Here is a 15,109-nt window from a genome sequence, read left to right on the forward strand (position 1 = left end):
CAAATATAATGCCGACCGAGTCCATATTCCTTTACCTTACCTGGGTATTTACATTGGTAACTGGTCTCATGGCAAGGAATACACTGAGTGGTTTGCCATTGCCTTCTCAGATGTATTCTGGGCAACATTTTGGAATTTGGTCAGGGTGCTGGCAAAGAATGGCCTATTCTGCAAGATACCTTGAGAATTTTTTTATGGCTCATTGTAAAGAACTCTCCATGTGGAATAACATATGTTAATGATGATGTCATAGGTGCCTCCATTATGACGTCATAATTCGACAAATACAAAACGTCATCCGATCTAGATGAAATTTATTGAGCATCATCTAGGGATAAATTAGTGGAAAAAAAAATAATAACGACGTCATTGGTCACGTGGTGAGGCCGCCATATTTGTTTTAACACAAAAGCCTTAAAAACCACTGAAAATACATCCTGGCGAGGGTCTACAATCTCTGATTGCTCTTTCTTGTTTTTTTTATGTCCACCAGCGGCAAAGGCTGCGAAGGACCATGACGACAGTTTATCGTCGGGTCAGGAAAGGAACCAATATATTTAAATAAATTATCAAATATGGACTTCTGGGTAGGTGTGGCGACTTTCTAAGGAGGGTGCGGCACCTGCTTGGTAGGGGTGACTTATAATGTCCCAATCTCTGATTTCTGTTCGTGATTGACTCGGAAACTTGAATTTTCAGAAAGTCTTCCACAAGGATGCACCATTTATTTACTCACCCTCACCCGTCTCTAACATCTCAAGTTATCCATAATGGCTCATCATATTAAGTGAAGATGATTTACGTAAGTAAAGGATAGGAACAACAGTCTGAAGACTGCACAATCCTGGAGCAACTACAAAAACAAGAGCATTGTTGAATATCATCGATTTGTGTTGAAAATCTTTCCTTTTTTTCTACATTGCTCCTTTCCTATTACATCTCCAGGTGCTGCGTGACGTCATCGCCGGCACCGAAGGGGACCCAGCAATGACGCGCACCAAAAGGGAGTACTCCGTTTTCATTCCGTTTGTTTTCTTGTTTGTCCGGGCGATATCTCAGCCATCCTTTGAGCTCGGAAGGTGAAATTACGCCCCCTCGCCCCTCCCCTCCTAGACTCCTGCCTCACCCCTCCCCTCCAAATCTCCCCCATATCCCATCCCTTTCAAATCCCTCCCCTTGTCCCTTCCCTCCCAAACTCCCCCCTCACCCCTCCCCTTCAAATCTCCCCACCCTCATTGCTTCTCAATTTCCCCCCTCTCACTCCCCCTCCTCAAAGCGTCCTCCCCGCTTCTTCCCCCTTCAAACTCTCACCTCCATCTCCCCCAACCTTCTGCCTCGCTCTTCCCCCTCCTCAAATAACACCTCATTGTGGCTCACCCAATCACCATCAAACCTTTTGTCCGCCCCATCCTTTCCTTTCTCCGAGCTATTCTGTAATCTCTGACACACCTTCAACAGCTCTCCCTACCTCTTCCACCTCTTCCACATCTTACCCTACCCCTCCTCCCCCCTGTTCTGTATCTGATGCTCCCCCTTCCTCTTCATTAACGGTATGGACCTCAAACATCCGGGGCCTTCGTTCAAACTTAACTGATCTCTCCATACAGGTTGCTTCTGTCAAACCAGACGTGATCTGCTTAACAGAAACTTTCCTCCTTTATGATGTCTCTGATTCCATAGTATCTCTCCCGGGCTACTCCCTCCTCCGGTATGATAGACCTGAGCCTCGTCCTGGAGGCGGGGTTGCTATCTTGATCAAAAACTCTCTTCCTCACTCGCCCTGCACTGCACTCTCTCCACCTCACCCCCAGGAATACCTCTGGCTACGGCTTCCCCTTCGCTCCCACCTCTTGTTCATATGTGTGTTGTACCGTCCACCAAACAGTGATGACTCCATCTACATCTCGCTGTCTGATGATATGGACCAACTTCTATCTACTCATCCCAACTCTCTCTTCCTCATATGTGGTGATTTCAACTGTCATCATGCCAGTTGGCTGGGTGTGGGTACCTCTCTCACCAGCCATGGCTCCTCAGCAAAGGACTTCTGCGACTCACTGGGACTGACACAATCTGTCAATTTCCCGACCCGGATCTCAGTCAACGGAACATCTTCTCTTCTGGACTTGGTTATGACTAACTTCCCTGAAAATGTCTGCTGCTCTTCTTCTGCTCCGATCGGATCATCTGATCATGTCCTTGTTAAAGTGGACATCTCTCTGACCATCCTCAGGGAGCCTGCTCAGTGTCGACGAGTCTGGCATTTCACTCAGGCCAACTGGCACGGTCTTCATGCAGCCATCAATCATCTGGACTGGTCTCCCATCTCTACCACCTCTGACATCAACTCATCCTGGGAATTCTTCCAAAGTAAATTGCTCTCTCTCATGCACAGTTTTATCCCATCTCGTCTTCAGTTGTCATACCCTTCCTCCCGTCCATGGTACACGGAATCTTGTGGTGAGGCTGTTGCCCAGAAACAACTTGCCTTCGTCTCCTGGAAAGCAAATCCAACGGAAGGAAATCTCATTTCCTTTCACAAAGCCCGAAACAAGTGTGTGTCCACCCTCAGGAGAGCCAGGAAACAATATCTCTCTGTTCTCAAGACCGAACTCTCTTATCTGTCTCCCTCTTCCAAATCCTGTTGGCGTCTGGTCAAATCCGTTACTGGTGTTTGTTCCCCCTCCATCCCCTCCCTTACCTCAAACGGCTACACAGCTGACTCCGCACGTGAAAAAGCTGATTGCCTCAACTCTGTGTTTGCCTCTAAATCTTGTGTCCCAAACCCATCCCTCTCTGTACCCACCATACCCAGTCGTACCCTGCTGCTCCTGGACTCCGTGTCCTTTCCTCCTGACAAGGTGGAAAAGTTTCTGTCAACCCTCGACTCTGATTCTGCAACTGGACCCGACGGCATCAGCCCACGGGTCCTAAAATCCTGCTCTGCTGCTCTATCTCACCCTCTCTCTGTTCTCTTCACCCTCTCTTTTGCTCAAGGTCAACTGCCATCTGCTTGGAAATCAGCCAACATCACCGCTTTGCACAAAAAAGGTGCAAAAACAGATCCTAGCAACTACAGACCAATCAGCCTTCTCCCAATTATCAGCAAAGTCATGGAATCCATCATTGCTTCGGATATGAAATCTTTCCTCTTCTCCAATGGCTTGATCTCTGATCATCAATTTGGTTTCAGACCAGGTCACTCTACTCTGGACATGCTGCTTCTGCTGTCTCAACAATGGATGGAGGTCCTCAATGCCAAACAGGAAATTAGAGCTGTCTCCCTCGACATATCACGTGCCTTCGACACGGTCTGGCACCCCGCTCTGCTCACCAAACTCTCCTCCTTTGGTATCCATGGAAATCTCCACGCATGGCTGGCGGACTTCCTCTCTAGTCGTCGTCAACGTGTGGCCCTGAATGGGTTTCTCTCATCTCCTCTTCCTGTTCAGGCTGGAGTTCCCCAAGGCAGTGTTCTGGGCCCCGTGCTTTTTCTGGTCTTCATCAATGATCTCTCTGACTCTCTCGAAAATCCTCTCTATCTCTTTGCTGATGACTCCACTCTCTGCCGCTCCATACCTCTTCCCTCAGATCGGCAGTCTGCTGCCTCCTCACTCTCTGAAGACCTGGACAAAATCACAGACTGGTCAAACAAGTGGAACATGTCTTTCAATCCTGACAAATCTCACACTCTTACTATGTCTCTCCGAAAAGATCGACTGGACAACCCTCCCATCTACTTTCTCAACAATCCTCTCCAAGAAGTTCTGTCGCTCAAGATTTTGGGTCTCACTATCTGCCATGATCTTTCTTGGGAAAACCACATTTCCAAGCTGGCCTCCAAAGCCAGTCGCCGACTGGGCATCCTCCATCGTGCAATGTCCTTCCTCGGCACACCTGAGCTCCTCACCACATACAAGGCTTTCATCCGCAGCTCAATGGAATACTGTTCTCCCCTATGGGCCGGTGCTCCTGCCTCACACCTAGCTCGGCTTCACGCTGTTGAAACCAAAGCTTTCAGAATTATTGGAATCTCCCGCGATGAAGCTATCTCTGAGGGCCTTTCACTCACTCACCGCAGGCAGGTAGGTGGTCTTTCTGTCTTCTACCGACTCCTCTCCGGCCTTGCACCCCCAGCTCTCTCTGTGCTCTGTCCCCCAAATATTCCTACAGGTCGCACAAGATCTGCCAGCAACCCTCTGATGGTTAAACTGCCGAAATCTCGGCTCTCTGCTCACCTTCACTCTTTCATTCCTCTTTTCTCCCGCCTCTGGAACAAACTCCCTCACTCCCTTCAATCCCACTCCTCCCTCCAGGTCTTTAAAACAGCTGTTCACCACCATCTCTTATCTTCCCCCATCCAAAACCTTGATCTTTTCTACCCCCGCTAATTCACCCCAGATCCACCTTGTTTGAAATTCCAACTTCTTTCCTGGAAGTCCTGGCAGTGTCCATATGTTTTATACCTCTCCCACCGCCCCCTTCCCACGCCCCCCCCCCCAAAGCCCTCGCCCTCTCTCAGATCTCTCGATGTCTCCATGTCTCTCGGTCCCTGCTCTCAAATGTTGTGTTTGTGTCCTTCCCCCTCTCTCCCCATCTTGTCTACCGCTCCCTATGTTATATGTTTTATGTGTCGGTTTGGCTTTCTGTGTGATTAATGTTCGCTCTCTCACGAGCCTCGATCTTGTATACAAAAAAAAAAAAAAAAAAAATGTAGCCACAATATTGAGCAAGTGCTTTGGCAAAAAAGTTATTTTTTTTTTTTCAATTAAACAATTAATTGATTATTTATTTATTTATTATCGATTTATTAATGACTTATTTATTTACTTTCTCATCTGGGCAATATTTCAGGCAACTTTTCAGCTCAGAAGCTGATATTTGGACATGACAATGACCAAGTGATTTGGCTGTAAAGAGTATTTTTGATTTCTTGATTAATTGATTAATCGATTATTTATTTCATTTTTTCAATTAATTACCTAATTAATAAATTCTCAAAAAGTTACACATTCAGATGAAACGGTGGTGGTTAAGGCATGATATTTGCCAATTGATTAAGAAATTAATTATTTTACTATTATTTATTTATTTTATTATTTTTATTTAAATTATTTATTTTATAACACAATTAATCAATTAATTAATACTCTCTGTCGCTCCATTCCTCATCCCTCAGATCGGCAGTCTGCAGCCTCCTCACTCTCTGCAGACCTGGACAAAATCACAGACTGGTCAAACAAGTGGAACATGTCTTTCAATCCTGACAAATCTCACACTCTTACAATGTCTCTCCGAAAGGACCGACTGGACAACCCTCCCATCTACTTTCTCAACAATCCTCTCCAAGAAGTTCTGTCGCTCAAGCTTTTGGGTCTCACTATCTGCCATGATCTTTCTTGGGAAAACCACATTTCCAAGCTGGCCTCCAAAGCCAGTCGCCGACTGGGCATCCTCCGTCGTGCGAAGTCCTTCCTTGGCACACCTGAGCTCCTCACCACATACAAGGCTTTCATCCGCAGCTCAATGGAATACTGTTCCCCCCTCTGGGCTGGTGCTCCTGCCTCACACCTTGCTCGGCTTCACGCTGTTGAGGCCAAAGCTTTCAGAATCATTGGAATCTCCTGCGATGTAGTCAACGCCGAGGGCCTTTCACTCACTCACCGCAGGCAGGTTGGTGGTCTTTCTGTCTCCTACCGACTCCTCTCCGGCCTTGCTCCCCCAGCTCTCTCTGTGCTCTGTCCCCCCAATATTCCTTCAGGTCGCACAAGATCTGCCTGCAACCCTCTTCTGGTTAAACTGCCAAAGTCTAGGCTCTCTGCTCACCTTCACTCTTTCATTCCCCTTTTCTCCCGCCTCTGGAACAAACTCCCCCACTCCCTTCAATCCCACTCCTCCCTCCAGGTCTTTAAAACAGCTGTTCACCACCATCTCTTATCTTCCCCCATCGAAAACCTTGATCTTTTCTACCCCCGGTAATTCACCCCAGAGTCCTTGCAGTGTTCATATGTTTTAATCCTCTCCCACCTCCCCCCAAGTCCTCCCGATGTCCCTGCTCTCAAATGTTGTGTTTGTGTCCTTCCCCCTCTTCCCCCTCTCTTTTGTGTCCTTCCCCCTCTCTCCCCATCTTGTCTACCGCTCCCCTTGTTTTTTGTGTTTTGTGTGTCGGTTTGTCTTTTTGTGTGATTAATGTTAGCTCTTTCACGAGCCTCGATCTTGTATACAAAAAAAAAAAAAAAAAAAAAAACACAAAATTGTTTAATTTTTCGATTAATTATTTAATTAATTTTGAAAAAGTTAGTTACAGCTTCGGATTAGACAGTGGTGGCTTAGGTATACTATTAGCCAATTGATTAAGAAATTAATTATTTTACTATTACTATTTATTTATTTTAATTACACAATTAATCAATAAATTATTGTGCACTTCCCTCCCAATTCCGTCTCCATGTGCTGCAAGGCCGAAGGCACCCCGGTTATGTCGCACGCTAGAGGATTTGTTATTTATTTATTTGGCATGGGGGTGGTGTACTTTGAATGTAGCTTTACTTGTTTGTCATTATTTGTATACATTATCGAGGCTCGTGGAAGAGATAGAGCAGTATGGAAGGGAACAAAAATGGAAAGGGGAAAACACCAACAGCAGAGTAGAAGTGAGAGTGAAATCAAGGGGAGGGACACATGGGGGTGAACAATCTGCACGCAAACTGAATGAAACACAACAAGAAAGGGCAACAAACAGAGAAAGGTGACATGAAAAGGAACAAACCAATGAACAACTAACAATTGAAAGGAGGTGATGGGGGAAAAAAAACCCAATAACCAAGAAAAATGGAGTGCTTGGGAATGGGGTCATTTGGGGTAGAAAAGATCATGAGCATGGATGGGGATGACCTGAGGTAGTGGTGAACAGCTCTCTTGAAGAGAGGGCGAGTAAAGAAATTTTGCCTCAAATGCAGGTGTCATTGACAGAGCAGGTGAAGCAACTCTTGATGTACAGTATAATATTTTGTTTAATGTGCCCCATGGTCCCTTCATTTCAATTTCTGCAATCCTCAAGGTTTTTATAGACCACAAAAGGTCTGCATCAACCATCATGAGATGATTTCAAAGCAATCTACCTGAGTGTCGAGTCTGTCAGTGAAACAGGTGTTCACATCTGTTTTGTCATACCTGGAAATGAACCGACTTGAGATTAAATCCTACAGGCAAACTCAGGCTACATTGTGGTGACTGTGTGACATTTCCTCTTTCAGTCAATTCATATCATTATTTATCATTGATATCGGACGGATTATGACAAAACTTGGTGGATGAGATGATTAGATGACGAGGACAAGCCGATTAGATATTGGCTCAGGTCAGCAGATCCGGCCTATCAGTCGGATACAAAAGGTAAACAGATGAGCCTATGCTCTCTACCGAGTGCCCTTCCAGTTACTCATTGATATCGTGATTACTTCCTCCACATATATTTTAAGAGAAACCCGAACATTGTTCTTGATGCTGTGGCAAAGAAAATAACAGTTTCACTTTTACGCATCTTGACAAAAGACCAAACCCCTCACCTCTTTTCGTTTCTTTCTGCACGACTCAATCTCAGGAGAGTCAGAAAACAACATCTGTCCAACCTCAAGAATGAACTTTCAAACTTGTCTCCCTCCTCCAAAACCTGGTGGTACCTTGTCAAGTCTGTCTCTGGTGTATGCTCCCCTTCCATCACTTCCCTTATTAAAAATGGCATCACAGCCGCCTCCGCTCAATGCTGTGTTTGCTTCTAAACTTTTGAGTCTCCAACCCCTCACTCTCGGTACCCATCCTTCTCGGTCGTGCCCGACTTCTCCTGGATTCTATGTCTTTCACACTTGAGAAGGTGGATAAGGTTCTTCCAACCCTTGACTCGGACTCTGCAACTGGACCAGACAGCATCACCTCACGGGTCCTAAAATCCTGCGCTACTGCTCTTGCCCATCCTCTCTCGGTCCTTTCCACCGTGTCTTTTATCCAGGATCATCTTCCATCTGCTGGGAAATCTGCCAACATCACAACATTATATAAAAAGGTGCAACAACTAATCCCCCGAACTACCGACCTATCAACTTACTTCCAATCATCAGCAACGTCATGGAATCCATCATCGCAGTTGATTTTCCATTTTCTCCAATCACCTCATGTTAAATCACCAATATGGATTCAGACCTGGTCACTCCACCTTGGACATGCTGCTTTTACTCACCAATGACGGATAGAGGCCCTCGATATCAGACATGAGATCAGGACCGTCTCTCTGGACATGTCTCATTATTTTGATACAGTCGGACATCCTTCCTTGTTTTCCAAGCTCTCTACCTATGAAATAGCTCTCTACCTCCCTACATTCCAAGCTCTCTACCTTTCCAAGCTCTCTCTCTCTCTTAGTGGGGCGGCTTAGCCCAAATATTCAAAAGAATTGTGCATTTTGTGATACAAGCACCAAATTTGGCACAAATGTACATTAATATGTTGCGAACATTTTCAGATATTGGGCCACTTGAAATTCCGTAATTTTTTTTTTCAAATTTTTTCAAATTGCGTAATTTCAAATTTTTCGGGTGACACCGTCACAATTTCGGTCTTCGAGGTCGGCCGATAGGCAAAGTGTGACCGGAAGGGACGAGGTTCTCCTGACCACGTGGCCCTCGATCTGGGAAGCGAGAGGCGTTCCATTAGTGGACGCGCCCCTCACGCCCGACTTTTGGGCGGCCCCGGCAGGCCGTTTGTTTTGACGTTCCGTGACAGGCCCCGCACCCCCACCTCCGGGCCGACCGGAAGCTTGTGCTGAGTACATCATACCTGAACAACTCAGTGAGGCAGAACACAGCAGTGCACACCAGGGTGACCCCTTCAGTGCATAAACCAATTAACCTGTCCACTGCAGGGCATATAGAAATGAAGTTATTTTCTGCATATAATAATAATATAAGTTCAGTTCTATATAACAATTTCTGTTATCACCACTACCACTACAACTACCACTACTACAAGCTTTGTCTGGAATTTTGTGGACTAACAGACAAACAGACATACAGACAAGCTGGGATCAAAACATTACCTCCTTCCACCATTGAGTGTAGAGGTAAACATCATGGAAATTATAACATGCCCTAGATTTAATTCATGCTTACCCGTGTATTTGCTTCACTGGTTCACAAGGTCTTTTGCATACATGTAATTCAGACTCTCGTCTTCATTGCTGACCACACAATGTTCGCAACATATTAATGTACATTTGTGCCAAATTTGGTGCTTGTATCACAAAATGCACAATTCTTTTGAATATTTGGGCTAAGCCGCCCCACTATATCGGCCGGCCTCGAAGACCGAAATTGTGACGGTGTCACCCGAAAAATTTGAAATTACGAAATTTGAAAAAATTTGAAAAAAAAAATTACGGAATTTCAAGTGGCCCAATATCTGAAAATGTTCGCAACATATTAATGTACATTTGTGCCAAATTTGGTGCTTGTATCACAAAATGCACAACAGGTTTGCTATGCTGCTACACTACTCTCTCTCTCTCTCTCTCTCTCTCTCTCTCTCTCTCTCTCTCTCTCTCTCTCTCTCTCTCTCTCTCTCTCTCTCTCTCTCTCTCTCTCTCTACCTCTCCCTGTTAAGGCTGAGGGCCACAAGGTAGTGTTCTGGACCGAGTCCTATTCTTCATCTCCATCAATGATCTCTCTGACTCTGGAACATCCTCTTGATATATTTCTTGACGACTCCATCCTCTGCCGTGACATCCCTCATCCTTCACACAGACAGACTGCACCCTCTTCCCTCTTTTCAGACCTTGACAAAATCACCAACTGTTCAAAAACTTGGAATATGTCTTTAAATCCTGACAAATCTCTCGCTCTCTCCCTCCGAAATGACCATCTGGCAAACCCTCCTATCTACCTTCCTGACGATCCTCTTGAGGAAATTCAGTCATTCAAACTCCTGGGTCTCACTGTCAGCCATGATCTTTCTTGGGCAAAACACATTTCAACATCGGCCTCCAAAGCCTGCCGCCAACTGGGCATCCTCCATCGTACAAATTCCTCCCTTGGCACCGGAACTCCTATCCACCCACAAGGCCTTCATCCATAGCTCAATGTAGCACTGCTCTCCCCTCTGGGCTGGCTCCCCTGCCTCGCTCCTTGCTCAGCTTGACGCCATAAAAATCAAGGCCTTCAAAATCAATAATAACCAAACTACCCAGCACAACCAAACTACCCAGCAAAACCAAATTACACAGCACAACCCAACCATCCAGCACAACAAAGTGTTATGGATTCGTCACTTCCGTTGTTGTGGTTTTCATCCACTGTAAACATTCTTGGTTCCATGTACTATTATTGTTATCGTTTAAGTGAAATAGAGATTACTATTTTCAAAAGGTAAAAAAAGTTAATGTTTTAAATGAAACCGGAACCGGACGAAGACGAAGAGGAAGAAGAGGAAAAGAAGGCGGAGCGAGTGAGTCGGACAAGAAGCCGAGCTGTTTGGAGGTCTGGAGCAAACACTAGCGAACGGGGGTCACTAGCGAACTTTGGGGTTTCCTGGGAAAGGGATTCCTGCGACAGAGTTGTTAGCGTTGTGACAGATAAACCTGCGTGACAGGTTTTGCGGTCGATTCCGAAGAGAATCGTTGGAGTGCCATTACGTCTCGAGAATGGGCTGTTGGCCATTTTGCCTCGCGCCCGATTTTCGCATCGCTCCAGGTTTTTCACCTCGCTTCAACCATTTTCACCACATCTAGACGTTAACCTGGTGTGTGTGTAACGTGGCTTTTGAGTGGAAAATCTGCGGTTCGCCGATTGGGAGCCGTGGAACGTCCATACCCGCAGGTGTGATTTCCCAGTCGCCTGGAGGGAACCTTTACGCATCTTTGGCAGCGTGACTGTCACTCAACCGAACGGGATTCTGGTCTCGATTAGACATCGTTCTGACGATCACTGGAGCGGATCGACTTTGGCTTGATGCCGGAATAGAGACATTGGGAATGTTCTTTTTTCGCTCACTTGGACCACAGTGAGTTACCTTGTACGAAACTGATGGTACCATCATAGGAAAATGATATATTGGTTGTACAATTGATTACTATTGTTATTGTACTGTTATTCTTGTGTGACCTTAATACAATACTTGTTTGTTGGTAACAATTGGTGTGGTTTCACCATTGATCTTTGACATACAGAATAACACATTTTTCTGCTGTGACTCCTCTCGGGGCTCGGAGGTACACCGTGACCGGGGTTTGGGGAGGAGCACGTAACAAAAGCTACCCAGCATAACCAAATCACCCAGCACAACAAAATTACCCAGCTTAACCAAATCACCCAGCACAACCAAACTACCCAGCAGAACCAAATCACCCAGCACAACAAAATTACCCAGCATAACCAAATCACCCAGCACAACAAAGCTACCCAGCATAACCAAATCACGCAGCACAACCAAACTACCCAGCATAACCAAATCACCCAGCACAACAAAATTACCCAGCACAACCAAACTACCCAGCACAACCAAACTACCCAGCACAACCAAACTACTCAGCACAACCAAACTACCCAGCATAACCAAATCACCCAGCACAACAAAATTACCCAGCATAACCAAATCACCCAGCACAACCAAATCACTCAGCACAACCAAATCACTCAGCACAACCACACTACCCAGCACAACCAAACTACCCTGCACAACCAAACTACCCAGCATACCCAAATCACCCAGCACAACAAAATTACCCAGCATAACCAAATCACCCAGCACAACAAAATTACTTAGCATAACGAAATCACCCAGCATAACCAAATCACCCAGCACAACCAAATCACTCAGCACAAACACACTACCCTGCACAACCAAACTACCCTGCACAACCAAACTACCCTGCACAACCAAATCACCCAGCACAATAAAACTACCCAGCATAACCAAATCACCCAGCACAACAAAATTACCCAGCATAACCAAATCACCCAGCACAACAAAATTACCCAGCATAACCAAATCACACAGCACAACAAAATTACCCAGCGTAACCAAATCACCCAGCACACCAAAGCTACCCAGCATAACCAAATCACCCAGCACAACAAAGCTACCCAGCATAACCAAATCACCCAGCACAACCAAACTACCCAGCATAACCAAATCACCCAGCACAACAAAATTACCCAGCATAACCAAATCACCCAGCACAACAAAATTACCCAGCATAACCAAATTACCCAGCACAACCAAACTACCCAGCACAACCAAACTACCCAGCACAACCAAACCATCCAGCACAACAAAGCTACCCATCATAACCAAATCACCCAGCACAACCAAACTACCCAGCACAACAAAATTACCCAGCATAACCAAATGACCCAGCACAACCAAATCACCCAGCACAACCAAACTACCCAGCATAATCAAATCACCCAGCATAACCAAATCACCCAGCACAACCAAACTACCCAGCACAACAAAATTACTCAGCACAACCAAACTACCCAGCATAACCAAATCACCCAGTGCAACAAAATTACCCAGCATAACCAAATCACCCAGCACAACAAAATTACCCAGCATAACCAAATCACACAGCACAACAAAATTACCCAGCATAACCAAAACAACCAGCACAACCAAATCACCCAGCACAACCAAACTACCCAGCATAACCAAATTACCCAGCACAACAAAATTACCCAGCATAACCAAATCACCCAGCACAACAAAATTACCCAGCACAACAAAATTACCCAGCATAACCAAACCACCCAGGACAACCAAACTACCCAGCATAACCAAAACAACCAGCACAACCAAACCACCCAGCATAACCAAATCACCCAGCACAACCAAATCACTCAGCACAACCACACTACCCAGCACAACCAAACTACCCAGCACAACCAAACTACCCAGCTTAACCAAACCACCCAGCACAACAAAATTACCCAGCATAACCAAATGACCCAGCATAACCAAATCACCCAGCACAACCAAACGACCCAGCATAATCAAATCACCCAGCATAACCAAATCACCCAGCACAACCAAACTACCCAGCACAACAAAATTACTCAGCACAACCAAACTACCCAGCATAACCAAATCACCCAGCACAACAAAATTACCCAGCATAACCAAACCACCCAGCACAACCAAACTACCCAGCATAACCAAAACAACCAGCACAACCAAACCACCCAGCATAACCAAATCACCCAGCACAACCAAATCACTCAGCACAACCACACTACCCAGCACAACCAAACTACCCAGCACAACCAAACTACCCAGCTTAACCAAACCACCCAGCACAACAAAATTACCCAGCATAACCAAATGACCCAGCATAACCAAATCACCCAGCACAACCAAACGACCCAGCATAATCAAATCACCCAGCAAAACCAAATCACCCAGCACAACCAAACTACCCAGCACAACAAAATTACTCAGCATAACCAAATCACCCAGCATAACCAAATCACCCAGCACAACCACACTACCCAGCACAACCAAACTACTCAGCACAACCAAACTACCCAGCATAACCAAATCACCCAGCACAACAAAATTACCCAGCATAACCAAACCACCCAGCACAACCAAACCACCCAGCACAACCAAACTACCCAGCATAACCAAAACAACCAGCACAACCAAACCACCCAGCATAACCAAATCACCCAGCACAGCAAAATTACCCAGCACAACCAAATCACTCAGCACAACCACACTACCCAGCAGAACCAAACCAGCCAACACAACCAAACCCCCCAGAACAACCAAACCACCCAGAACAACCAAACCACGCAGAACAACCAAACCAGCCAGCACAACCAAACCAGCCAGCACAACCAAACCAGCCAGCACAACCAAACCAGCCAGCACAACTAAACCACCCAGAACAACCAAACCACCCAGAACAACCACAACAGCTAGCACAACCAAACCACCCAGAACAACTAAACCACACCAGAACAACCAAACCACCCAGCACAACCAAACTACCCAGCATAACCAAAACAACCAGCACAGCCAAACCACACAGCATAACCAAACCACCCAGCACAACCAAACTACCCAGCATAACCAAAACAAACAGCACAACCAAATCACCCAGCATAACCAAATCACCCAGCACAACAAAACTACCCAGCACAACAAAACTACTCAGCACAACAAAACTACTCCACATAATCAAGCCACATATCCCATAAAGTTCGCCCAGTTGCTGCTTTGGCACCACCAACGCTCTATTCAGTCTGGTACATTTGATTCATTAAATTGGTTCATTCAGTTGGAATAATGTATTTTTTTTATTTTCTTGAAAATTGAGGGATCCAGTCCCCTTGGACCCCACCCTGTCCTCTCTGGTATAATGAACGGATGAAGGAAAACATTCCTTCTCAACCCATTTTGGGGGAATGCCAAAAACACTGGAGCTGTGATTTTTATCGATTCCGAGGGATAACTATAAACGGTGCTTCATGATTGGAAATACAGATGGAAACTCACTGTGTGCTTGTGCTGTTACCTTTAACGACATTTACTCTTTTCTATCTTGTGAATAAAATAACTTTTTTCTTCGCATTAAATTTTTTTTTTTTTTTTTTTTGCTTTAAATTGAGAAAGAAGATGGAATGACGTAAAGGGGGAAAATTGACTCCGTTTTGGTTGATTCATCAAATTCAATAATATTTCAATGTAATAAGAGGCTTTGCCTAATACTACTACTAATACTAATACTACAACAACTACTACTACTACAACTACTACAACAGCAACTACAACAACTACTGCAACCACTACTTTTACAACTACTACTACTACTACTGCTACTACAACTACTACTACTACTACTACTAAAACAACTACTTATACAACTACTACGACTACTACAACTTCAACTACTACTACAAAGACTACTTCTACAACAACTACTTCTAATACTATTACAACAACTACTACAAAACAACTAATGCTGCTACTACTACTACTTATGCAACTACAACAACTACTACTACTACAACTACTTCTACTGCAACAACTCCTACAACAACAACTACTACTACTACTA

The 15,109-nt window shown here is 45.2% G+C and overlaps 1 protein-coding gene across 2 annotated transcripts in view; it reads right to left on the bottom strand.

Moving 5' to 3' along the window:
- Positions 1-15,109, bottom strand: part of LOC137423795 (E3 ubiquitin-protein ligase NEURL1B-like) — a 128,591-nt gene that overhangs the window by 41,525 nt on the left and 71,957 nt on the right. The gene's annotated exons all lie outside the window — the stretch shown is intronic.

The sequence above is a fragment of the Myxine glutinosa genome, chromosome 3, assembly GCF_964187855.1.
Source record: "Myxine glutinosa chromosome 3, kmMyxGlut1.1, whole genome shotgun sequence".
NCBI lineage: Eukaryota > Metazoa > Chordata > Myxini > Myxiniformes > Myxinidae > Myxine > Myxine glutinosa.